Raw genomic sequence first — 27,593 nt, 5'->3', positions numbered from 1 at the left:
TGGAGCTAGCTATGAGAGACCATAGGGTGAGTGGTTCACCTTCCCCTAATGGTGCGTTAGATACTGGGTGAGTGATTCACCTTCCCCTGTGATACCCCATTATGGTTGACATGTGTGTAGGGTGAGCGGTTCACCTTCCCCTACCCAGACAAATGCATGTAGGGTGAGTGGTTCACCGTCCCCTATGATTGACATACACATAGGATGAGTGGTTCACCTTCTCCTATAGCATATGAGCAAAATGAGTGGTTCACCTTCTTTTGCTGATGCACCGACGGCGGTCACACATCCTACCCATAGAGTTCAGGACTCATGGGAAGTACCTCTCATCTGGCCAATGAGTTGGGAAAAAATGGTTAGGGACCATAGCACTACAGATGAACGCATCATGCATTGTCGTACTCCCTATGGCAAGGATGCATGGTGTTCAACAATTTGATCCGGGATCAAGGACTGATTTTTTTGAGTGGAGAAGGGTATGATCTTATGACTCACTCTCGATCACTTCTTCTTCATTATTTATGCATGGTTCAACAAAGCAAAGCAGATCATTGATAACAGGGATGGTACAGGATGACAGGGATGGTACAGGATGACAAGTTGGCATGATAATGGATTGGCAGGTGGAATTCTCCCTAGTTGAAAGGAAGTGTTAAAACTGGCAACTAGGGCCAACTTCCACCTTAAGACAACTCACATGATAGAGATGATTATTGCATTGGACTCATCTTTCTGAGATGTACAATTTTGATATAAAGATCATCTCATTATGACAAGCATAAATAGAATTTTGAATTTATTCTCACATGGTCAAATTGTCAAGGTCAGTGTCAGTCAAATGTAGGCTTATGAAGCCCAATAGATGTGTCTCCTCACCCTCAACGAATTGTATAAATAGGAGTGACCTTTTTCTCATTTTGACATCACTCATCTCATCACGTCATCTTCTCTCTCCTCCCTTGATTGGTTCGTACACTTGGAGGCTCTCTCTTCTTCACACATGTGGAAGGAAGGCAGATTTCTGGACTGGTTTAGGAGCCTAAAATTTCTGAGATTAGGGCAGCGTTTACTTGGGCACTTTGACCATGTGTTGACTTCTGTTTTGGGGGCATAATTTCTATCTCTGCAGGCCACATTGTTTGGCATGATTTTCGAGATGATTGGAATTGTTTGATCGCAGAAATTACAACAAGGTTAGACTGGGTTGACCGAGCTGTTTTTGGTTGACTTTGACCTTCCTTGGAGGCCACATTCTTCTGCTGTTGACCAAGCTGATTGGAAGATAATTTGGGGAAGCTTTGACCACTGTTGACTTTCTGGTTAGGGCCGCATTGATTGCTGATTTAACTGCTGATTTGGCAGATCTGTTTTGGGCTTGTATTTATAATATTTGTACTCTCTCTCTGTGCTGAAAAATAATAAGAAGATTTGATCAAAGGGCTCCCCACATTGGGGTTTGTCCTTGGCATCTGCCACATCTTATGTCCTCTTGTCTTGGCTTGTCTTTTGCATATGATATTATGTTCTATCTGCATTTACTGTCGATGTTTATAAGTTAATGAGATTGCTAATGATGGATATAATTGGAAATTGTCATTGGGCTGCTAAAGGAACATTGAAATAAATTGTGCTTCAGCATAGAACATACCATTGTTATCTAAGATTGGCATTTGTCTACTCGTAAAAAGAAAACCTTCAGTGATTGCTAATCTAATAATACACATGACCTTTTCCCATTAATTAATAATTGAACAGATTGATTGAACCTTTGATTGAACCTCTGCCTCTGTTGACACAATCTTCCATGATAAATCTACTTACCCCATTTTATAAAGCGTTTAACCACACCTACACTACAGAGAATCACTATTGCTAGAAACAGAACAATCCTATATTTCACATCACATGAAAAATTAAGGTCAAAATAAAGCATATACTCTACCAGCATTTTAGTTCAGAAGAGGGTCAGGACAGCTGCAATATAAACAAATTAGAAATGGTCATTATAATTGGTCAAGTTGGATTAAATCTAATATTTACTATTTATCCAATCTAGAATTGATCCATATTGCACCCGGGAAAACATTGATCCGTATCGGCCACTACATAAGATTTAGCACGATATATCTCGCAGTCACAGAGAACATGTTCCTAGAGCAGAGCACTGATCTTTGAAAGAAATTCCCATCCACCCTAAAATTTATTTCACATGCAACTTATACTTTGTCCATATTTTAAGAGCAGCTTTAAGAGCATAACTGAACCATGGTCAGGTTTAATCTGCAAGGTGGATTGGAATGTCTATCTCAGATCATGTATGCAATGATGCAGTGAAGCATGCTTGACTGAATAGCCAGTTTCGTAGACACAAGGGTCTGTTGATCAAAAGTATGTATCGTTACATATGAGTAATTTATAGTAATATTTTGGATTTCATTTTTGCTTATCACTGCAATCTGAGAAGAATCAAATAAAACAACAGTATAATCAATTATATTCAATACCCTTTTCAAGTGAACACAAGAACTACAAGAAATAGTCATTCTCAATTTACTTACAAGCCGATAAACACAAGCAGAGCAATATCTATGACAGGATATGAAATATTTTATTATATAATACCACCAGCCATCCGTAATTACAAGCAAGAAGTCCAATAAGCTTTATTATTTCCCTAGCACTCTTTATAGAATGAACCAGTTGATTAAAAGATAGCTTGAATCAAAAGAGAAATGTGCCTGAAGAATCTTAATTTTACAAAATGGCCTGAACAAAGTAATGCAATTTAAATCGCCATAATGTAGATCTCTCTCTTTCTGAAGATGAGAAGAATTAAAACCACTGTTACATGGGTTCTCCTGCTCTGTTTGAAAAGGGAAACAGCCCTGAAGAACCTTGATTATGAAATGTATTGGAATAGGAAAAGCAGTTAAAACAGGCAAAAGGCAATGTCACTCTTTATAAGGAGGTGGAGAAGAATCAGGTTACAGGTGCTCTTTTGTCCACCACTAGCACCGGCACTTTTACAGCATGAAAAGTCTGCAACCTATATTTTGATTTTGAGCCAGTGTTTAATTAGGCACCCATACTCTCATTGGTGGCTTGTGAGGTCAGAGGTCCAATTATGATTTTTCAATCATCAGAAGCCCTGTAGTGAACTTTCAGTGAATAGAATCCAAACAACAGGGACTAATAGGCCCTTCCTTTCCTCCTATTCCTGGGTTTCGTTTCTCTGGTTGCCACAGAATTTTTCAATTCTTCAACCCTCTTCTTGCAAAGAGAAAATTCTCATTATATGAACATACAAACTATCAAGACAGCCCTTATTCTGCCATCTATAGTATGCTGCAATTGCCCTAGATAATAGAGCATCCCTTCTGCCCTAATAAAGGTGGTAAAGCATACCAATCCCAGCAACCCAAAGCAGAGCTCTCGCAGTAACGTTGTTAGCTTTATGAGTTCTTCTTGGTGGAAATATAGTCACTTTAGAATCCTTTATAAGGGATCTCAAGAAACCAACAAAGATGGACCCTGTACAAGCAACTGAGACCAAAATTAAGAGCAATAATCCATGTGAACCTGCTTGTGTCTAGCCAGCTCTTTGAATCTCTTAGCAGAAGAATAATCTATTTTGAGAATTCCTGAATATATTCCAATGAATTGAACCAGACCCACAACAGCAGTAGTAAAGAGACGACCACCACCATTTCTTAGATGATTTCCTGCCATTATAGTTTTCATCACCCTTGCCTCCCAAACAAGGAAGAAGTGTAAACCCACCTCCTTGCCCTCCATGACTATTAGCTTCAAGAACAATCTTTGCATATTCAGACCAATTGTTTACTAAAAAATCAATGAAAAAGTTTTGTTTTGTGGCAAAGAATACCAACGATCTCATAAGTATCAATTGCAAATCCCTCTGTCTATTTTGCTTTTGTTTCCACCTGGAAAAATTAATCCCACCTCAGATTCTAATGTTGTGGGCTACTGTTGGGAATCTTAAATCTCTTCGCTTTCTAATATTCAATTCCGCTGCACGAAATCTAAGACTGGGATTCGTCCCGGCAAGAACCCGCCTGCATGTGGCGCCATTAGAGAATGATAACAGAGTTTCACCTTCCCTGTAAACGTCAATGCAGGGCTTAAAATTGCTGCTACTCATGTATATTGCCATTAAACCAACATGCACAAACTTCACCTCAAATTGATTTCAAGACCAACCCAAGTTCTGACCTACACAAATTACAACCCAAATCCTGAAATACACATAAATTACAACCCAAATGCTTGGATTTAATTGTTCGATGCAACGTCATGAGAAGATCTGATATCTAACATTTCATTCATCACAATGTTCCTCATTCTACCATATAGGATCAACAAGGCACCACTGGCCTAGAGTAAAGGGGTGCCCAAGCCAAGCCATCCATGGGAAGGCCTATTCTTAAGGAATAAGGAAACTGCAAACTTCCAACGCCTTCTATAACTTCCCATTCCAACTATGCTACGTTTCATTTAGCAGCTCCATTGAAATTGAGAATAGCACAACAAATAGAGATTGAATACAAGGTAAGAAACTTATTGTGTTGAAAATTCACTAGATGCCCCGCAATATAATCAAGCAGTCTATGTGTTACCAGCAAAATAAAGTGTCAATTAGGTCAACTACACCTAATTCCAAAAGATGAAATTAGAGATGTATAAAACATAAAGTATTGAGAACAATCATTTGGGTTAAGAAAGATTTATTGCTTATCTAGGGTCTTACTTAGATCATTCTCAATGTTCTCTATATATGTGTAAGAAGAGATTAGCAGCTAGTTTGTTTTATCAAGGAGTTGTTTAAATGCAGACAGTATTTGTTGCAGGATAAATGTGTGTTGTCCAGATCCCATTTTGTTACACCCAATTCCACCATTGGGTAGATAAATTTAAGTAAGACAGACAGGCATGTGGGACAATATTCCTTGGCATAGGTAAGAAGTTACTTAGCAGACTCCACGTAGTTTAGGGATCTTAAACTAGGATGCATTACAAGCTTCTCCATACCCATTCAAGGGAACAAAGATATTATCAAGGAGATGTTTAAATGCGGACATTATTTGCCACAGGACAAATGCATGTTGTCCAAATTTCATTTTGTTACACGCAATTCCACCATTGGACAGATAAGTTTGAATAAGACAGATAGGCACATGAGATAAGATTTCTTGGCACAGACAAGAAAATGGTAAATCTGGATCTAAAACATTACTTAGCAGACCCTAAGAAAATAGTGATCTATTTTAGGGTCTTAAACTCGGATGCATTACTAGCTTCTCCATGTCCTTTCAAAGGAACAAAGATACTTGGAGAAATTCCTCTTAGTTGTTAAGGTGGGGACATTTGCTATCTAAAGTTCCTTGCAAATTCTTATAACAAATAAGAACTGGAAAATTTCTCCTTGGATTCATTTCTAGCCAACTGAGATCCAGTCGAAAGTGCTACATTTATGAAATAAAAGATACGATAATCTAACATTTCAAGTTCAATACCATACAACCTGTGATAAGTAGCTATCTTCCTTAGAACACAAGAAGCAGTGTTAATTATTGTCTCTACCATTATTACATATATATACGTTGGTAAGGATATAAATTCTTTCAATCAGTAGATCCAATTATATAATGCGTACAAAATAATTTCATATTAATTAAAAACTAGCTAGAATGAGAATGCAGTAAGACGTTCATTCACTTGTAAGAGATTGCAAGTGAACAACAAATTTTGTAAGAGTTGTACATAAGAAAAAAATGAACAACATCAAGCAATTGTAAATAGGTTTTGTTGCCAGATAAAATTTGCAAAAGAAACTAAAATATACAGAAGCTGGTCAAATTGAAAATGTGAAAAATAGTCTAGCTCCTACATTTCTTCTAAGACGAAAGTCAAAGCATAACCCATTAAAGAACTTACTAAGAAATATTGTGGCACAAAACAAAATGCCTGTTAAGAGTATATCCAAAACTGAGAAAATTATTATGGTGTGTAGTAGGTCATGAGATAGACAATAAAAATGGGTAGCGTAGATATAATTTACCCAAATAGCCAGAATTTTCTCCTCTTCGTGTTATCATGTGCATGACCACTTTGATTTGAATGTAAAACTGCCTATCCCAATACTCTTCCTCATGCTTATTTCTATGCTGCTTGATATGAAAAACCCTTTTGCTATGAACCGAGATGAGACATTGATGCTTACCTCTTCTTCATATAGACTTCTGCCCATAGAGCTGCACTGAAAACCAACATCAGCGCACCATCGGCCCCAGCACTCCATCTAGCAAGGCTGGAATCATACCTGCAGCACCAAATCAGAGTTCATATAAAAGGTTTAACAAATTGTTGTAGAAAAAATAAAAATTGTTACCTAAGGTAACCTATAGGTAAAAAATATATTGGCTATCTGTATGAACAGAAAAACACAGGAGACCGCATGCTATATGTCCCTGCAGGGACATAATAATGCACTAGAAACTTTATATATATTTGTCTACTCATAAAAAGAAACCTTCAGTCATTGCCAATCTAATAATACACATGAAACCTTTTATATTAACAAAAATCCCTTAAGTAATAATTGAACAGATTGATTGAACCTCTGCCTCCTTTGACACAATCTTCCATGATGAATCTACTCCCCTCATCTTATAAAGCATTTAACCACACCTGCACTCCAGATTATCACCATTGTTGGAAGTGGAACAATCCTGTATTTCACATCAAATGAAAATTTAAGGTCTAGATAAAGCCTAGACTCTGCCAGCATTTTAGTTCAGAAAAGAATCAGGGCAGCTGCAATATAAATAAATTACAAATGGTCATTATAAGAGGTTATAAGAGGTCCAGCTGGATTAAATCTAATACTTACCATTTATCCAAGCTAACTTGATCCATATTTGTTCCTGGGAAAAACATTGATCCGTATTGGGCACTACATAGGATTTACCATGATACATCTCAGAGTCACATAGACAGAGCACTTATCTTTGAAAGAAATTCTCAAAGTTTATTTCATGTGCAAACTTCTACATTATCCGCATTTTAGGAGCAGCTTTAAGAGCATAAATGAGCCATGGTCAGGGGTAATCTGTAAGGTGGATTGGAATGTCTATCTCAGATCATGCATGCAGTGAAGCATGCTTAACTAATAACCAGTTTAGAAGACACAAGGGTCGGTTGATCAACAGTATGTATGGTTACATATGAGTACTTATAAACCGATAAACACAAGCAGAACAATATCTATGAGAGGATATGCAAACATTTTATTATACAATGCCATCAGCCATCCGTAATTACAAGCAAGAAGTCCCATAAGCTTTACTATTACCCTAGCACTCTTTATAGAATGAAACAACTGATTAAAAGATAGCTTGAATCAAAATATAGGCGGGCCTGAAGAATCTTGATAGAAAAAAATGGCTTGAAGTAAGTAATGCAATTCAAATCGCCATAATGTAGATCTCTCTCTTTCTGAGGATGAGAAAGAGAGAGATCTATGCAGGAGTGGACAACGGGCAAGTAGAACACCAGGTATATATCATTGAGATGGATGGTAAACTTTGTGATCAAATTATTTCTATTTTGATTGAACCAGGATCTAATTATAGCTATGTTAGTCCTAACTTGGTGGATAAGTGTGGGTTCAATAAGGAGTTGCATGCAGAGTCTTGGTTAGTGCAGTTGGCTACATGTACGAAGAAGTGAGTTCATCATTGGGTAAGAGCTTTCACATTTGATTTGAATGGTATGCCTATAGCAACACATTTGAATGTATTACTGTTGGGTTCATACAATATGTTATTAGGCATGAATCGGTTGTATCTACATAGGACCAAGGTTGAATGCTATGACAAAGCTATTGAGTGTGTTGACAACAATGGAGAACCAAGAGTTTTGCAAGGTAAGAAGAGAGCCACATCAGTTAGGATGGTGATAGCTATGCAAGCAAAGTGTAGCCGTAGAAAGGGTGCAAGCTATTTGTAGTACACATTTCTAATGATAAGGGTATGGAGTCTAAGGATGCAAATGTGTTGAATAGGTACACAATGTTGCAGCAATTTCGTGATGTATTCTCTGAGAACATTATAGAGTTGCCACCTCACAGGGAGGTAGACTTTTCAATTGAGTTAGTTCCAAGGGCAGTTCCAACATCGAAAGCACCTTACAAGATGAGCACACATAAGTTGGTTGAGTTAAAGTTGCAGCTGAAGGAAATGTTGGAAAAGGGATACATTAGGCCAAGTGTGTCACCTTGGGGCACACTGATCTTATTTGTGAGGAAGAAATTTGGTACCCTCATATTTTGAATTTATTACAGGTAGTTGAACAAAGTGACTATCAAGAACAGGTACCATTTTCCAATGATTGATGACTTTTTCGATTAGATGAAGGGAGCATAAATGTTCTCGAAGATTGAATTGAGATCTAGATACCATTAGGTATGCATCAAAGAGGAGGACATTTACAAGACTGTGTTCAGGACCAAGTATGGGAATTATGAGTTTGTTGTTGTTCCATTTGGCTTAACTAATGCTCCAGCTACATTCATGTGTTTGATGAATAGTGTGTTGTGTCCATATTTTGATAAGTTTGTTATTGTGTTCATTGATGATATATTGGTATATTATAAAAATGAGGAAGAGCATGCCGAGCACTTAGCAGCAGTATTGAGATTGTTGAGAGAGCATAAGTTGTAGGCTAAGCTCAACAAATGTAGCTTCTTTTAGACTGAGGTACACTACTTGGGACATGTTGTCTCCAAGGAAGGCATTGCAGTAGATCCAGAGAAGATAAGGGCCATCATGGAGTGGGTTGTGTTGGTGCACTAATATGTCTTTTTACAGGAAATCTTAGTTCCTACATTAATTGTTAACCCAAGGTAAGTCTTTTATCTCAAGAGTGCCAACACAATCTATGTAGTGAATTCAAAGGCTAGCTAATGGTAAATCATTGCAATCAATAATAACTATCTCTTCAACTCAATTCACACAACTATTAAAGAAATAACTAAGGAAGAAATGACTCTAAGAGAACTCTTAACACACTTTGAAATTTTGTCTAACTTATTCCAAAATCAAATGAATCTGAATGAAAATGCAAAGAATCACGCTTGGTAACCTTTGAATAGAATTAAAACTAACTCACTAGATCAAGAAAGAGAATTGTAACAACTGAACAATCTATAGCAAATTAGAATTGAACGACAAAACCTAATTGAATGACAATCTCGATTGAACGAAAATTCCCAATTCAACGACAATCTTGTTTGAACGATAATTGAGAATTGAACAGCAAGCAAGAAAATACGATAAATGATTTCTAAACAACAATTGTTCTCTGTAAGCGGATTATGGAAATCAATTAATACTATCTCTAAGATCTATGATAACATAACTCAGAATGAACAGTAATCTACTACTAAAACTAATATAACCAATCAAATCAAAGCATTACACAGATACATCACATGACTAATTATGAATCGAAATGAACAGCAGTATGAATTGGAATCGTCAATCCTCACAATAAGCGAAATGTTTTCTTGACCCAACATACTCCCCAGCTTACCTTGTTGCATGTCCTCATGCAATTAAATAGTTGATGTGTAGCTGAGTTAGGGAGTAGGCAGGATATACCTCCTCCTTATAATATATGAAGCCATTTTTCTTTTTTAATATAGCAAAATCCTGGGTAACATCTTAATTCTTCAAGCTATAATCACAACGATACTTATCTAGAGGATACCATATGATTGGAGTACTATACCGACATCCTATCCATTCATGTCCCATAGTCAAAATCATGTTACTGTATTTATAGAAACGAGAGGAGGCAACTTTAAAGTTCTGATATCCAAACAGTTCTCGATTTCTAACAATAATGCTGGAGGCTTCCCACCTTTGTCTAGCTACAGGCAAGGCTTCCTCCTTAATCTCTTGGAAGTATTCCTTTCCAGCTTGTATAACATCTATATGAAATGGCCCCAGTTGGCCTATAACACCGTATCGCTTCATGAATTGCTTGTGTTTACTCAAGAGCTGCAGGGGTTTGGTTGGTTCCCCTCTCATCCATAGGTCAATTCCTTCTTCACGCCTCCTAAAAGTATTGTGGGCCTTGGCGCACTTGAGTTGATTAGTAGTGAAAGAGATAAATGTTTGGAGTTGTACATCCCCTATAAAGGGGTCAGGGTTGTTGTCCTTGTGGTCTTCCAGAAAGAAATTGTGCATATAAAGCTCACAGAGGAGGTGTTGTACCTGCTCGTCCTATTCTCTAAAGCATTTGACAAAATCCGGGGTGGTTTTGATTTCCACAGGCTTACCAGCCTTAGCAGCTTTGATTTTCAGCAGGAGGAACCTTTCCAGGAGGAATAAGGCATAATTTGTAGTAGGGGCTCTACATGACAAGGTGTCTGAATAAAGAGAGAAGACAATTTCCAACTTCTCTTTAGACTTCTATAATTTCTCTTGTGCTTTCTCAACCTTCTTCTGTTTAGCCCTGAACTGAGTAAAGGTCTCATCCTTAGTTATGGTCAGGGGCACTACCTCCTCCTTGTACTGAGATAATTCCTGCTAAACCTTCAGTAGTTCATTCTGCAGTCTACTAATAAATGCCTCCCTGATTAGGGGAATATAAACAGGTGTTTCTTCTATTTGGGTTTTTTCTTCCTGGGTCTCCGTGGGACCGGTCTGAACAACAGCTTCAACTACCTCTTGAATCATGCAATGATCGATTGGGATGTCCTCTTCAGCATCTGTTTGAACAATAGTATCCATGGTAGGGTGGTCCATTTGGGTCTTCCGTGAGAAAACACAGGGGTCTTCTATTTGATTTTCAGTGTATTCTACAAGGCATGGCTTTGTCTGAATTTCCTTTGGACAAGCCAAAAGATCCTCAGTTTGGGCCTCAACATCCTTTCCAGAATAATGTTCTACTGTGTGCCTGTGGTCTCTTTTTCTGATTTCAAATTCTTGGCTCTAATGGCCTCCTTTAACCACTACCTTAGCTGCCCAATTATTCGCTTATGTTTCCTATACATCTTAAGCACTTTACTGAGCCTATCTGTGTATGAATTTTTTATCCTGGGACTTCCAACCAGTGATGGCTTAACTGAATTATCCTCTAGTTCATGTACAAGTGGTAATGTATCAACATCAGCGAGGGTTCCATCTAGAACTGTATCTCTTGATGGAGCTTCACCTTCTAGCTCCACTTTATCATGGATTTCTCTTTCAAGAGATCCCAATACAACGATGTCTCCTAAAAAATTGTCATTCTCCAGGTTTTCTTCTGGGTAGGCCTCGTCCTCAAGGGACTTAGAAAAAATAGTGTTACCTGGTTGATTTTCATCTCCCAGGGTTTCATCTATAGGGTTTCCTTTAGTTGGGGGGTCCACTGGACCGGTGTCTGCTGTCTGATTTCCTCCTCTAATGACTTCTTCTTCATGTACCTCCGCTTCAAGGGGTTTTTCCACAGAAGGAATTAGTTCCCTCTGTTCTTCCACAAAATCAGTGAATGACAAGGTTTGCTCACGACCAGGGCTATCAGCAGGGGAAAACTGGTTAGGGGTACAATTCTGTTCTTCAGCATTCCTGGACTGTTCTTTACCTTCTCCAAATATTCCCATGTTTATAGTCTTGCAAAGGGGAATTTTGTGGGCTTGCAGGTGGTGTGCGGGATGGTCCAACCTCATCTACTTGAATTGGGATACTTTGTTGGGCTCTCACTCGCACATTGTGCCTACGTTTTGTTGGGTTCAGGGGCATGGAAGAATTCTTTCTTTTCAGTGTCCTTCTTAGACTTGGGGTTCTTGGCCCTTGTTGCTCTGTTACTATGTTTTCTGGGGGTCGAGCCAAAGTAGGATTTACAACATTGTCCCAGGTTAACTGTTGTTGGGCCAGTCCGTTCATAATAATTAATTTAATTAATGGATGATGACTGATTACTTTGTGTGGGTCCTTAGCTGTCCTAACTCGACAGGCGACATCATGTAATAGGGAATTCAAATAAAATGGCAAATTAACTGAAATTTTCTCTTTTAAAATGGCTAGAAGTTTCAGTTGGCGGGGCTTTACCACATCGTGTTGATTGTCGCAGGTAATGTACCTTTGCACGATGACAACCAATTCTTTCCATGACTGCCTTAACGCCGAAGGATGGATCCCTTTTCCTGTTCGCACCAGCTGCTCTCCTGGATCCTGGAATACTTCAATCACATTGTGCAGAAGGACATGTTTTTCTGTCCATTTCGTTCCTTCGATCAGAAGTTCAGTGACTTCGGCTATGACCGCTTCAAAAGCTGTTATACTTCTGCCTTTGACTGTGGTGCTGCCATTCTGCAAATTTTGCAGAAATTCCAACGTCAACTCCTCATGAAAATCCTGCAACCTATTCAGATATTGCAGCCATCCTGCATGCTCGAGAATTGCACGAGCTTGATCTGATACCATAAGCACTGGTGGTTCATTCCGGATAGCTCTTCCTCCCATGGCTATTGTACCTATAACTGGTTTTCTTGTATGCAATTGTTTTATACTTCCACAATTCAGAACAACAACAAAGAACGTTACAGCAATTAATAGAGAAATGACGATGTTTTGGGAATTAATATCATATTTAGTTAATTCATTGGTCCCGTCAACCACACTTAACGCATGATCATAAGTTTGCATGCCAGCCATAATGGTTATCATCCTTTCCCCGATCAGAAATACTTGCTAATTATTACTCATTCATAATCATCTTGCAATCCTTCCCTGGAAGTTAATTCAAATGATTATCACACAATTATTCATAACTGTCATACCTGTCGTGCGTACGCATGCCATCCCCCCTTTGACGAGAAAAGGGTGTCCACATATTTTCAACATGTGAAAAGCAAGTGAAAGCATTAACAATACATAAATTCTGGAAACCAATCCCAAAAACAGCGTGTGAATCAATAAAGAAATTAAAGCAACACACGTCATTGGATGTGAAATGGCTGAAAAGGAATTAAAAAAGAGATTTTAATGCATTATGTCAAGAGATTTTCACCGTAAGTGATATTAATGACAAAGGCATAATCATCAGTAGATATTAATGAGAGACGTAAAATGATTGGAAAATTTAGAATGTAATAAATATATGAAATAAGTTACCATGCAGATCGACTTGTAAGAGTGTTGTTCAAATGGAATATTCCCTTTAGAAACAATCCATAGGTGATAAGAGCTTAGAGAGCATTTGGCAATGTAAGATAATACCTCAATACCATAAGCAGAGCCGCTGTTGCCAGCAGGCATTCATAGCCTCAACAGGGTTGCTTTTTAACCCCACAAATGAGCTAGAGTCCTCCTTTTAGAATGTAGATGGTTCTTCTTTTTCTTGTCATAAAGAGACCACTATGCTGGCATGGTGACCAGATGACCATAGTGCCATTCACCAAGATATAACAAAGTGATCAGGCTGGCTCGTGATGAGACCCCCTACCCTTCTAATAATTTTAAGCATTAAGAAGGTCATTACCTTGGTTTGGTAGCCAAATTGGAATGTCACTTGTTAGATCCTTATGATCATGGTAGGTTGGCTCGTGATGAGACCCCCTATCCTTTTTAAGACAATGTTTGATTCATTTTCACATCTCATTATGTCCATTTTTCTATTGGAATTTTTACTTGTTAAAAAGAGGGAGGCTCATTTGCTCCTTAAGAGTCAGGGATGGTGTAAGAAGTAAGAAGATGCCAATGAAAGTTTATACTCTTACCCCCATATCATCATGTCAATGAGATTTATCCAGTTGATAGTGTAAAACATAAGCCAACATGGTTTGAAAATAATGAATCATTTTATGATGTGTCCAAAGAAAAGATGTTTAGTCAGTCATTATAAAGATACACCATATCAACTTTTGAATAAAGATAACCATCAAAAGGCTTCATGAGTCATAATGGTATTGTCATTACTGGTTTTTCTTATATCAAGCACAAATCCATTCAAATGGTGTTTATTCACAATACAAAGGAGAAAAGAAAAAAAGATGGCATCATGACCGTTAAGAAAAATTCATGATTTATTCTATTAAAAAGAAAAAAAGTGTTCTTCAATCGATTGAACAACAATCGTTCAATTGTTTGAACAGCAAAAATCACAAACAAAAGTGTTGTTCAATCGATTGAACAACAATTGTTCAATCGATTGAACAATAATTGTTCAATTGTTTGAACAACAAAACTCGCAAACAAAAATTTTGTTCAATCGATTGAACAACAATCGTTCAATCGTTTGAACAGCAAAACTTGCAAACAAAAGTGTTGTTCAATCAATTGAATAGAAATCGTTCAATCGTTTGAACAACAAAAATCGCAAACAAAAGTGATGTTCAATCGATTGAACAACAATCGTTCAATCGTTTGAACAACAAAAATCACAAAAAAAAGTGATGTTCAATCGATTGAACAACAATCGTTCAATCGTTTGAACAACAAAAATCAAAATGAAAAAGTGCAATTCAATCGATTGAACAACAATCATTCAATTGTTTGAACAACAAAAACAAAAATACGGAAGTGTTGTTCAATGGATTGAACAATAATCGTTCAATTGTTTGAACAACAAAATCAATAAAATGAAAATGTGTTGTTCAATCGATTGAACGACAATCATTCAATCATTTGAACAGCAAAAACAAAATGCAAAAGTGTTGTTCAATCGATTGAACAACAATCGTTCAATCGTTTGAACAACAAAATCAATAAAATGAAAATGTGTTGTTCAATTGATTGAATAACATTTATCAAGCACACAAAGAAAATAATTCTCATATTTACATGGTAATGTCTATTCTTAATTGCAACTAGTAAAAAAAAAGTATATACATTATTTACAATTTCTAACGAAATCTCAATTTTTTTAAAGAAAAGCTGATGGGTCATCACTTCCTACAACTAAGATTTGCATGGAGGGGTCCTCATGTACCTGCTCGCAGAAATACTCCTTGGTGAGCGGTTTGTGATAGAGGCGTACTCGGTGTCCGTTCACCCTAAAAGAATGGCCAAATCCGTCAATGGTCATCAAAGTAAGAGTATCATTGTTATGCACTTCTTGAATCTCATAATGTCTGAGCCATCTTGTTTGCAACTTCCCCAGGAAATCTTGGAAGCTGGAGTTGTAAAGCAGTGCCCAATCCCATTTTTGAAATGTTTTCTTCTTGATAAGGCTGTCATGCCATTTTTCCCTTTGTTGCTGAATAATTACAGTCTGTTGCAAAGCAAGGAGTCGAGCCTCATCTAGTTCGTTAATCTGCTAGAGTCGCTTGGTATGTGCTTCTGTTAGATGTAGCCCTACTTCTTGGGCCATCATTAGAGTCTTTATTTCCAATTCGATCAGAAAAATAGGTTCTTTGTCGAACACAAGCTGGTATGGGGAGTATGTAGTAGTATTCCTCCAAGTCGTGCGATAGGTCCACAAGGCCTCTGACAGTCTAGTAGCCTAGTCTCGCCGGTGTGTTGAGACTGTCTTGGTCAGAATCGCTTCAATGACCTTATTGGTGCTTTCGACATGCCCATTCTCCCATGGGTGATATGGGGAAGTGATCCTATGCGTAATATGATGATTCTTGAGAGTGGTAGTAATCTTATGTCCTGTAAATTTCCCTCCCCCATCTGTGATCACTTCTCGCGGTAACCCATACCACAACTTCCTCTGTGGCTCTTGGTAAATATATTGTTTCCACCCATTTCATCACTGTTAAATTTGGACAACTAGGTCCAAACTCCATGTTCTGATGCTCAGATTAAGAGGCTAATATTTTTGTTGGATTCCTCTTTCTGAGAGGTGTAAAATCCATATAAAAATAGTCTTAATCCGATGAGCAGAACTTATATTTTGAATTTATTATTCTTAATAAATTATATGTGCAAAGGTCAGCCAGTTTTGTAATGTAGGCTCACATGCCCAACAGATGTGTCACACACCCTCATTGATGGATATATATATACAGGAAAAGTTGGAGAGAATTTAGAACACAACACAACTCACATCTTCCTCTCTCATCCTAAAAAGTACGAGCTACCTGGAGGACGAATTTTAGCCACACGTGGGAAGGACGAAGAGGATTTTTCTGCTGCTAGGGTTTCTGCTACTAGGGTTTCGCAAAAGTTTTGACCAGCGTTGACTTTGGTCAACGCTTGGTCCAAACAAGCTGAAAACTTGTGGGAGGTTCGATTTTTGAAGGCCATACTACCTGGCACAAAAATCGAGGTCAAAGGGTTGACCGTTTTGCTGCTGCGTTGACTTTTAGCTTGCTGCCCCTGCGTTGACTTTTCAGGACAACTTTGACTTTTGTAGAACTGACTTGGGTTGACTCATCTACTGGTTGGAGGGTTGTTGTGACACATGCTGGGCTGGCTGACCAAAGGAGACTTTGCTGGTTGAAGCATCCTGTTGACCGCCGAAACAATCACATACATTTTTCTTGTTTCTGATTTGTCTTCTGTAAGATCTGCTTATATGTTCTATCTGCATTTTGCTTATCTACTTGTATGATTGCTGTGAGAAAAGTGAAATTGCTCTTAGCATAGAACATCTACAAAACTTTACAATCACATAATTCGTGGCAACCAGTATGTAGGCCTTCTGATTGGATGGCGGATGGAATGGGCCAACGAAGTCTAATGCCCACCTCTTGAAGGGTTCTATGACTAGTTGGGGTTGTAGAGGCATTTCATCAGATTTGCCAGACCTGCCCATCCTTTGACAACTATTGCAAGCCCGGGTATATTTCTTAGCATCCTTATGCCCTGTCCTTCGATTTGCAAAATGTCCCCGCAGGGATCGTCATGGCAAGCCTTCAAGATGTCATAAATCTCATGCTCACGGATGCATCTGCGTATACACATGTTGGCCCTTTTGTGAAAAATATATCTGCCTATCCAAGAGAATTGGGTGTCGCGATAAACGATTGGCTTCCTTTCTCTTGTTGTCAAATGCGTAAGTAGCTTCCCTACTGCCAGATAATTTGCCACATCTGCGTACCATGGCGTCTTGATTGCCACGACAAATAGATGTTCATACAGAAATTGGTCGTCTATTGCTAGTGGATCATTCACCTTCGGGATTCGTGATAAAAAGTCAGCAACCGGGTTTTCCTTCCCCAGATGATCCTTGATAGTAATATCGAACTCCTGCAAAAGCAATAGCCATCATGTTACTCGACCATTTGTGATAGGTTTATTAGCTAGATACCGAATGGCAGAGTGATCAGTGTACAGAAAGATTGGGTAGCCAGTTATATAGTGTCTAAATTTGTTTATTGCATAGATAACAACTAAGAATTATTTTTATACCACTGTATAATTAAGTTCTGCAGAAGTGATATTTTTGCTAATATAATATATAGCATAAGGTTTCTTGTCCTCCTCCTGGCCAAGGACAGCGCCTATAGCTACATCTGATGCGTTCGTGGATATGTGAAAAGGCAACTCCCAGTTTGGTCCACGTAATACTGGTGCTGTTGAGACTAGTTTCTTTAAACCTGTAAAAGTTGTGTCACATTTGTTAGACCAAATGAAATCAACATTTCCAATCAAAGCATATAGAGGTGCAACAATTTGTGAAAAGCTTTTAATAAACCTATGATAATAGCCTGCATATCCTAGGAAGCTACATACCTCTGTCTGAGTGCAGGGGGTAGGTAGTAAAAGAATTACCTGAATTTTTGTTGGGTCTACCTGTATTCTTGCTGTAGAGATATAGTGTCCCAAGATTACACCCTCGATCATCATCATGTGGCACTTGACATTGCTTAAACATAACTTGGTAGCAATGCATCGTTCTAAGACTTTTTCTAATGTTTGCAATGCTTGGTCGAAGTCATCCCCATATGGAGTAAAATCATCCATATACACCTCAAGTCCTTCATTTATTAAATCAACAAAGATGCTGAGTATAGCCCTCTGGAATGTAGCTAGGGCATTACACAAGCCAAATGGTAATACTTTGTACACAAATGTACCCCAGGGACAGGTGAAGGTTGTTTTGTCCTAGTCTTCAGGGGCGATCTAAATCTGATTGTAGTCGCTAAAACCACCTAAGAAGGAAAATAATTGCTTCCCTGCCAAAGTATCAAGGACCTAATCGATGAATGGGAGGGGGAAATGATCATTTTGTGTCACCTTGTTCAACTCCCGGTAGTCTACATAGATACGCCACTTCCCATTTTTCTTAGGGACGACCACTAATGGAGAGACCCATTTACTGTCTGAGATAGGATAAATAAAGTTTACATCCAACAGCTTTTGTAACTCTTCTTTCACAACGTCCGTGAGATGCAGATTCAATATCCATTGAGGCTGTTGGATGGGTTGAGTAACCTTCTCAGTATAGATGTGGTGTGTACATAGTTGTGGGTCTATTCCTTTCATATCAGGATAATCCAATGCAAAAGCCCATTTATATTTCTGCAGGACTTGTATGAGCTTTTGTTGTTGATCGCTATCCAGACCATCATTAATATTTAGAATTTTTCCGAGTTCGATATCAATAGGTATGTTGTTATGAACATCATTCGTCTGAATATGCTGATTGTCGGTATCCTTTAGAGGATCCTCCATGGCTTCATTATCCATGATTGCTTTCATCATTTGACACTTTACATTGCTCATATTAGCAGGCTGATTTATAAAATTATTGATAACATCGTCTTCAGTCTGATATTTAAATTCCAATGCCTCTGCTACTGTGAGTGGTGAACGGATGCTTTCCTCCAGGTACGTTGGTGGTTGTTTGCATATTTTTACAATGGGCAGACTTGGCTTGGCAGGAGGATACAACATAAGATTTTTTATAGCATCCCCCTTTGCAATAGTCATGCTACCTTCTCTGCAGCCAATATAAGCATCAGCTGTCGCAAGCCAAGGTCGGCCCAGAATCAAAGGGTGCTCATCTAATCGACTCTTTGTGTTTATGACAAGAAAATCTACTGGATATTCCCACAAATCAACATAAACTAGTAAGGTTCCTTCTAGCCTTACCACCGAACGATCAATGAGTTCTAATAAAGTGGTGATTGGTTCTAGGGCTGTAATACCAAGTGCTTGACAAGTTTCTACTATTAAAATATTAATGGTTGCACCTAGATCAACTAGAGTATTGGGAAAAGAGTGGCCATATATTTGAACTGTCACTATGGGATTTTGAGGATCTCCATACTTTATTGGAGTTTCTCCTCCCAAGAGTAAATTAGATAAGGTCCCTACAACGTGAATGGTGGGTGAGGTTTTTGCTTTCCTCGCAGGCTTCTTCACACATAGCTCTATAATTGTTTTAACATAGATGGGTATGTCTTGAATGGCCTGGAGGAGAGGGATTTTAGTACAAATATTTTTTAGTTCCCCTACAAGATCGAAATCTGGATAAACAATAGGTTTGGGTATTGTTAACCTTTCATGAAATGGGGGAGAAGTGACCGTAAGTTTTTCAGGGTTTTAATGTTGATTTGTCTATTCTCCTTGTTTTAGTTCAATATTAATTACAGGTGGTGGTATATGTACATGTGGGGTTTCAATTTCGATTGAAGGCTGATCCATGTTTTCCTCAGGGGTGATGATACGTCCTGACCTCAATCTGAGTTCATTACATTCTTTCTGCTCAATCTCATAATCTGAGCTTTCAATAATCTGCACCAACTGGACCGGTTTGTTATTAGGATTTGGATTCGGTTGAGCTGGCAATTGAGGTCGCAGAAGAGGTTGGGGATTTTGTTGTAATGTATATGGAGTTGATAGTGCAGGTTGAGGTTGAGGACCTGTCCCCATAGGTGCGTTAGATATCCCTAGAGGTCACTGCCAATTTGTAGACCAATTTGGATTTTGAGAGGTGGAGGCAGGCCACTGGGATTGATAGGGATTGCCATGCCAAACAGGAGTAAAAGGAGAATTTGGCCAGCCATTACCCGAAAAATATTGCGTTGGCCAGGATGTCATAGGGAATGGCTGGGTTTGCCAATTTGGGTAGGGTGATTGGCCTTGCCATGTTGCCCCAAGGTTCTGTTGTTGATTAAACTGTGAAGAAGGAAAGAACTAGGATGTGTCTTGTGACATACCTGTAGGTTTAGCCTACCACTGTCGATGTTGGTTCATCTGATATACCGGCTCTGTTTCTTCTTCTACTTCCTTGAATACTGCTTTCAACCCCAACAATGATGGACATTGTTCAGTGGCGTGCTCTTTAGTACAGATAGTGCATGTTTGCACCATGTCTAATGGGCATTCCCGTTGGTTGTGCTTCTTTCGACAACGTGGACAGAAGATGGCCAAGTTTTGTTCTGCTAAGGCTTGTTTTTGTTTAGCCTGTAAGACGTCTAGCTGCGTTGTGAGAGTGCCCAGGATGTCCGTCTTAAAATCTTCCAGGAGGTTACCGATTTCCATCCGCATTACGCCTCCACTATGTGGTTTGCTTCCCCTGCTCATGGGATCTTGGCTTCCTGTTCCTGTACATGTGCTTCCTCGTGAACACCTGATACACAAGCGAATGATTTCATCATAATCTTCTTGAGAAATATCTCCTTTTCCCATTAAATTTAGAGTTTCTACCCATTCCTCTTTCATTCCTTTAATTAAGATAGCTCTTAGGAATTCTTTCAGTAAGGCAGTGTGTGGAGACCTCTGCAAATTATAATTAAACCGTTCTACATATTCTTCTAGTGTTTCATTATCTTTTGCAATCATCTTAAAAATTTCATCTTTCAGTGCCCTAGTCTTACAAAGTCTTGGTATCTTTTGAGGAAGGGGGTTTTCATCTCGTCCCAAGAATTAATAGTTCGCCCACCTAGACCCATGAACCATCTTAAGGATGCTCCTTTCATAGTGGAAGGGAACAACTTTAGCTTTTGGGGGTTAGTGGTGTAGTCATACCCTCTATAGAGCACATCAAACTCAAACAGGAAAGCATCAGTATCCTCTGTGATCATCCATGGAAAGTTGGGATGCTCTACAAAGGGATAGCCTTCATGGGGGCATTGGCCACTTGGTCGACTATGGGATATTCTAGTGTCGAGGTTTGACCTTGAGGTGGCTAATCTACCATTTGGTCAAAGATGTGCCAATAACCTTCAGGGATTTCAGGGGGTGCTTTTTGAGTGAGCAGAGGAATAGAAACCTGAGCTGGCTTTGCAGAACTACCTAGATCTGTGATCACAGGAGATCCTTGTTCAAACAGTTGTGGTTCTGCCTTAGTAGTCCCACTGGTTTCTCCTTCTCCTTCTTTTAAGTTACAAGATTTTCCCTCTTATAGAGGATTAGAATGTAAACTTATTGTAGCTTGAAGACTCTGTTATGATCCTACAACTTGGCTTTGAATCTCAGCGTAAGTTGCAGATGGTGAACCTGTTGCTTGAGGGATAACAGTAGAACTTTTTCCAGATACTTCCTGGAATCCTACTGACGCTTGTATCTCTGATTTTCTTACGATTTCATCTATAAAGGTCATTCTCCCAAGGTTCACCGATCCTTTGTGTTTTGCGTATTTATGTGGGGGGTTCTGCTCTTTTTCTATCTTTCTATTCTTAGTCATTCATAAAAACCAATTGCTATTTAACCTCTAAGGCTTTGTTGAAATGCGAGCTGGCAAGCAAGCACTTTACTTGCTAGGTACACAGATTCTTACCTTCCATTTTTAAAACCCAATTCTTTCACAACAAGATAAAAGGAAATCACTTGAAACACTCTCCCCGGAAATGGCACCAAAATGTTGGTGCACTAAGATGTATTTTACAGGCAATCTTAATTCCTACATTAATTTTCAACCCAAGGTAAGTCTTTTTATCTCAAGAGTGTCAACACAATCTATGCAGTGAATTCAGAGGTTAGCTAATGGTAAATCGTTGCAATCACTAATAACTATCTCTTCAACTCAATTCACACAACTCTTAAAGAAATAACTAAGGAAGAAATGACTCTAAGAGAACTCTTAACACACTCTGCAATTCTGTCTAACTTATTCCAAAATCAAATGAATCTAAATGCGAATGCAAAGAATCACGCTTGGAAACCTTCGAATAGAATTAAAACTAACTCACTCGATCAAGAAAGAGAACTGTAACAACTGAAAAACAATGTTAATCTATAGCAAATCAGAATTGAACGACAAATCCTAATTGAACGGCAATCTCGATTGAACGACAATTCCCAATTGAATGACAATCTCGATTGAACGGCAATTGCGAATTGAACAACAAGAAAGCAAATACGATAAATGATTTCTAAACAACAACTGTTCTCTGTAAGCGGATTATGGAAATCAATTAATACTATCTCTAAGATCTATGATAACATAACTCAAAATGAACAACAATCTACTATTGAAACTAATATAACCAATCAAATCAAAGCATTACTCAGATACATCACATGACTAAGTATGAATCGAAATGAACAACAATATGAATTGGAATCGTCAATCCTCATAATAAGCGAAATGATATTAATTAAACATTAACAATTAATAAAGATTCAAATGGAAAGATTATAACACAAGAAAGCAATAGAACTTCTCTTGACTGGGCCCAGAGTCGCCAGAAGTCTCCGCTAAGGAATACTCAGAATATAAGTGAAGATCAAACACAGTCTTTCTTCATTAACATAAGTAACCAGATTACAGTGTCACTGAGATAACAATATTATATGTCTCAAAAAGAATAATTATAGATTACATAAGTCTGAACTTTCCTTCGTTTTCCTTTCGGCCTTATATATAATAGTAAAAGAGTAAACTAGATAAAAGCGAATCCTCAAGATTAGGGAATCCCAAGGATTTCACAATACATACTCTGGTTCTGTCATGAAATAGTATTGGTCTGCCTAGTCTCTCGCTGCCTTGCCTGCCTCAGACGTTGTCTTTCCCTTTTACGGCCTGGTGCTACTCTGTCAATTGAACGACTATAAACCAATCTGCGTCTTCTGCACACAAGGATAGTAAAAAGTCAGTTTCCTGTGCTAGATTTATATAATTTTTTATCAAGTGCTTTCTACAATCTTGCCAGTAGCTTTTGAATCCATATTTCTTCACAACTCGCCAAACTAGCCATAATATACTCAGCGTTTGCATTCCTAAGTGCGACAAATGTATGCTTCCCACCTAAGCAGAATCCTAAATGACAAATCATCCCGATGTGCTCTTCATGTATTCAACACTCTTTGCATAATTTGAAACTAAATATCCTTGCAATTGCTTCCTTCATTGGAACCATCACCATAGTTGCTTTACACTGAAGCAGATTCCGATATAGAAATTTGGATTCTCCTCTACCAATTAACTTCTTCATATTAGTTACCATGGAAGTGACCATGGACTAGTTGTCCATCATCCCAAATCTCTGAAGGATCGTGATAATATTCTTACCCAAATTCTGCCACACTTCTAGTTCTAAGAAGTAATGTATCCAACCAATATCCTTCATCTTGAACACAAAGGTCAACTCCCTCTGACACTGAAGTAAGGGTTGATCTGTCTTTCACATAGGAAAATCCTTGAGACACTGTTGCTCCCTTTGCCACGTGAGTCCTTTTTCTCCCATTAGAAACAAGTCATATGATAACTGGCTCATCAGATATCCATCCATCTGATAATACCATGTCTAAGGTTCATACAAAGCTTTCTGTAGCCTATAGACATGAGATTCCCTCTCATGTACCTCAAAGCCCTGAGGTAGCTCTATCTACACTTTTTCTTCCTCAATTAATCCATTGTGGAAAGCGGTCTCCACATCCACCTAATGTAATTTCTATAAAAAATAATAGATCTAATAGAAGTGTACCTGATAATTGTAGCAAATGTCTCCTCATAGTCCACTCCCTCCTTCTAGGAGAATCCTCATAAATATTTCTTTATAATTCTCTTTGTTGCCATCTACCACATACTACAGCTTGTAGATACACTTGGAAGTCACCACTGACTTCTCTTCGACACAATTTCCTCCATCATGGCATCCTTCAAACTTGTTGGCTTGCCTGCTCCCTCTGAACTAAGATCTCTTCCTATCATCAGGGATAGTTCTAGATGCCGGTACAATTTCTCCCTTTTAAATACAAATCACTCCAAAAGAATCCTCTTGTCACAAGCTTTGCTTCATTCTTCCCAATGCTTTCATTTGCTGCCAGAGCCTTAGAAGCCTTTATGATGTACCTGCAACCCTCAGTAGGAGGTGATGGAAGAGACAATTATAACCCAACAAAAGAAACAAAGACAAGAGGATGCTAATAGTAAAATGATTATAATCAAGGAAGAGAGAGGTATAGAGTGCTTATCTTTTGTTTCGAGGATTGGATGGAAATTTTCAACTCCCTCTTGATCATTGCCTTCTTGCATCCATCTGCAAACTCATCATCCTCGTCCTCATCATCAACATGTTTCTTTCCTTCCCTTCCTTGCATGAGCAAGGGCTTTTTCTTTTAGAGGAAACATTGATCTAGGTCTAGTTCTAAGGTTTTATCCCCAAAACCTAGGGATTTTTCATTCAAGACTTCTAGTCTTCTAGGGTTTACAAACCCTAAGACATAAGATCATCAAATTTTTCATTTGCAAATTTCCATGTTGTAGTTAACACATACGGGACAGTTCATCCAAATCATAAGATGACAAGAATGTGCCATGGAGTACCATGCCTCTGCATATGTGATTGTTAACAAAGTGATGTTATCAGTCAATCAAGGAATGCCTCATCTTGGTCAATCAAACAAAATGTATAATGGTCAATATAGCCTTTATAAGGCTTGTATAATGCAGGGCTTAAAATTGCTGCTGCTCATGTATATTGCCATTAAACCAACATGCACAAACTTCACCTCAAATTGATTTCAAGACTAACCCAAGTTCTGACCTACACAAATTACAACCCAAATCCTGAAATACACATAAATTACAACCCAAATGCTTGGATTTAATTGTTCGATGCAACGTCATGAGAAGATCTGATATCTAACATTTCATTCATCACAATGTTCCTCATTCTACCATATAGGATCAACAAGGCACCACTGGCCTAGAGTAAAGGGGTGCCCAAGCCAAGCCATCCATGGGAAGGCCTATTCTTAAGGAATAGGGAAACTGCAAACTTCCAACGCCTTCTATAACTTCCCATTCCAACTATGCTATGTTTCATTTAGCAGCTCCATTGAAATTGAGAATAGCACAACAAATAGAGATTGAATACAAGGTAAGAAACTTATTGTGTTGAAAATTCACTAGATGCCCCGCAATATAATCAAGCAGTCTATGTGTTACCAGCAAAATAAAGTGTCAATTAGGTCAACTACACCTAATTCCAAAAGATGAAATTAGAGATGTATAAAACATAAAGTATTGAGAACAATCATTTGGGTTAAGAAAGATTTATTGCTTATCTAGGGTCTTACTTAGATCATTCTCAATGTTCTCTATATATGTGTAAGAAGAGATTAGCAGCTAGTTTGTTTTATCAAGGAGTTGTTTAAATGCAGACAGTATTTGTTGCAGGATAAATGTGTGTTGTCCAGATCCCATTTTATTACACCCAATTCCACCATTGGGTAGATAAATTTAAGTAAGACAGACAGGCATGTGGGACAATATTCCTTGGCATAGGTAAGAAGTTACTTAGCAGACTCCACGTAGTTTAGGGATCTTAAACTAGGATGCATTACAAGCTTCTCCATACCCATTCAAGGGAACAAAGATATTATCAAGGAGATGTTTAAATGCAGACATTATTTGCCACAGGACAAATGCATGTTGTCCAAATTTCATTTTGTTACACGCAATTCCACCATTGGACAGATAAGTTTGAATAAGACAGATAGGCACATGAGATAAGATTTCTTGGCACAGACAAGAAAATGGTAAATCTGGATCTAAAACATTACTTAGCAGACCCTAAGAAAATAGTGATCTATTTTAGGGTCTTAAACTCGGATGCATTACTAGCTTCTCCATGTCCTTTCAAAGGAACAAAGATACTTGGAGAAATTCCTCTTAGTTGTTAAGGTGGGGACATTTGCTATCTAAAGTTCCTTGCAAATTCTTATAACAAATAAGAACTGGAAAATTTCTCCTTGGATTCATTTCTAGCCAACTGAGATCCAGTCGGAAGTGCTACATTTATGAAATAAATGATACGATAATCTAACATTTCAAGTTCAATACCATACAACCTGTGATAAGTAGCTATCTTCCTTAGAACACAAGAAGCAGTGTTAATTATTGTCTCTACCATTATTACATATATATATACGTTGGTAAGGATATAAATTCTTTCAATCAGTAGATCCAATTATATAATGCGTACAAAATAATTTCATATTAATTAAAAACTAGCTAGAATGAGAATGCAGTAAGACGTTCATTCACTTGTAAGAGATTGCAAGTGAACAACAAATTTTGTAAGAGTTGTACATAAGAAAAAAATGAACAACATCAAGCAATTGTAAATAGGTTTTGTTGCCAGATAAAATTTGCAAAAGAAACTAAAATATACAGAAGCTGGTCAAATTGAAAATGTGAAAAATAGTCTAGCTCCTACATTTCTTCTAAGACGAAAGTCAAAGCATAACCCATTAAAGAACTTACTAAGAAATATTGTGGCACAAAACAAAATGCCTGTTAAGAGTATATCCAAAACTGAGAAAATTATTATGGTGTGTAGTAGGTCATGAGATAGACAATAAAAATGGGTAGCGTAGATATAATTTACCCAAATAGCCAGAATTTTCTCCTCTTCGTGTTATCATGTGCATGACCACTTTGATTTGAATGTAAAACTGCCTATCCCAATACTCTTCCTCATGCTTATTTCTATGCTGCTTGATATGAAAAACCCTTTTGCTATGAACCGAGATGAGACATTGATGCTTACCTCTTCTTCATATAGACTTCTGCCCATAGAGCTGCACTGAAAACCAACATCAGTGCACCATCGGCCCCAGCACTCCATCTACCAAGGCTGGAATCATACCTGCAGCACCAAATCAGAGTTCATATAAAGGGTTTAACAAATTGTTGTAGAAAAAATAAAAATTGTTACCTAAGGTAACCTATAGGTAAAAAATATATTGGCTATCTGTATGAACAGAAAAACACAGGAGACCGCATGCTATATGTCCCTGCAGGGACATAATAATGCACTAGAAACTTTATATATATTTGTCTACTCATAAAAAGAAACCTTCAGTCATTGCCAATCTAATAATACACATGAAACCTTTTATATTAACAAAAATCCCTTAAGTAATAATTGAACAGATTGATTGAACCTCTGCCTCCTTTGACACAATCTTCCATGATGAATCTACTCCCCTCATCTTATAAAGCATTTAACCACACCTGCACTCCAGATTATCACCATTGTTGGAAGTGGAACAATCCTGTATTTCACATCAAATGAAAATTTAAGGTCTAGATAAAGCCTAGACTCTGCCAGCATTTTAGTTCAGAAAAGAATCAGGGCAGCTGCAATATAAATAAATTACAAATGGTCATTATAAGAGGTCCAGCTGGATTAAATCTAATACTTACCATTTATCCAAGCTAACTTGATCCATATT

General features: G+C 38.0%; 1 long non-coding RNA gene across 2 annotated transcripts; it reads right to left on the bottom strand.

Annotated features, from left to right (window-relative positions):
• Nucleotides 1–2,641: 2,641 nt before the first annotated feature.
• LOC149236467 (uncharacterized) lies at nt 2,642–27,283 on the bottom strand. Of its 2 annotated transcripts, none has more exons than XR_016246221.1 (3): nt 26,906–27,283; nt 6,639–6,749; nt 2,642–6,340 (listed from the first exon to the last, which is right to left on the bottom strand). It is a non-coding gene; the product is annotated as an uncharacterized LOC149236467 (long non-coding RNA). The 2 variants fall into 2 exon arrangements; XR_016246222.1 differs by lacking the exon at nt 26,906–27,283 and adding an exon at nt 6,911–8,360.
• Between the last annotated feature and the right edge of the window lie 310 nt (nt 27,284–27,593).

The sequence above is a fragment of the Pinus tabuliformis genome, chromosome 8, assembly GCF_031772625.1.
Source record: "Pinus tabuliformis cultivar Carrire ecotype Pingquan chromosome 8, CPIR1, whole genome shotgun sequence".
NCBI classification, from domain to species: domain Eukaryota; kingdom Viridiplantae; phylum Streptophyta; class Pinopsida; order Pinales; family Pinaceae; genus Pinus; species Pinus tabuliformis.
The sequence above is the reverse complement of the archived record's forward strand: the minus strand, read 5'-3'. Positions and strand labels throughout refer to the sequence as shown.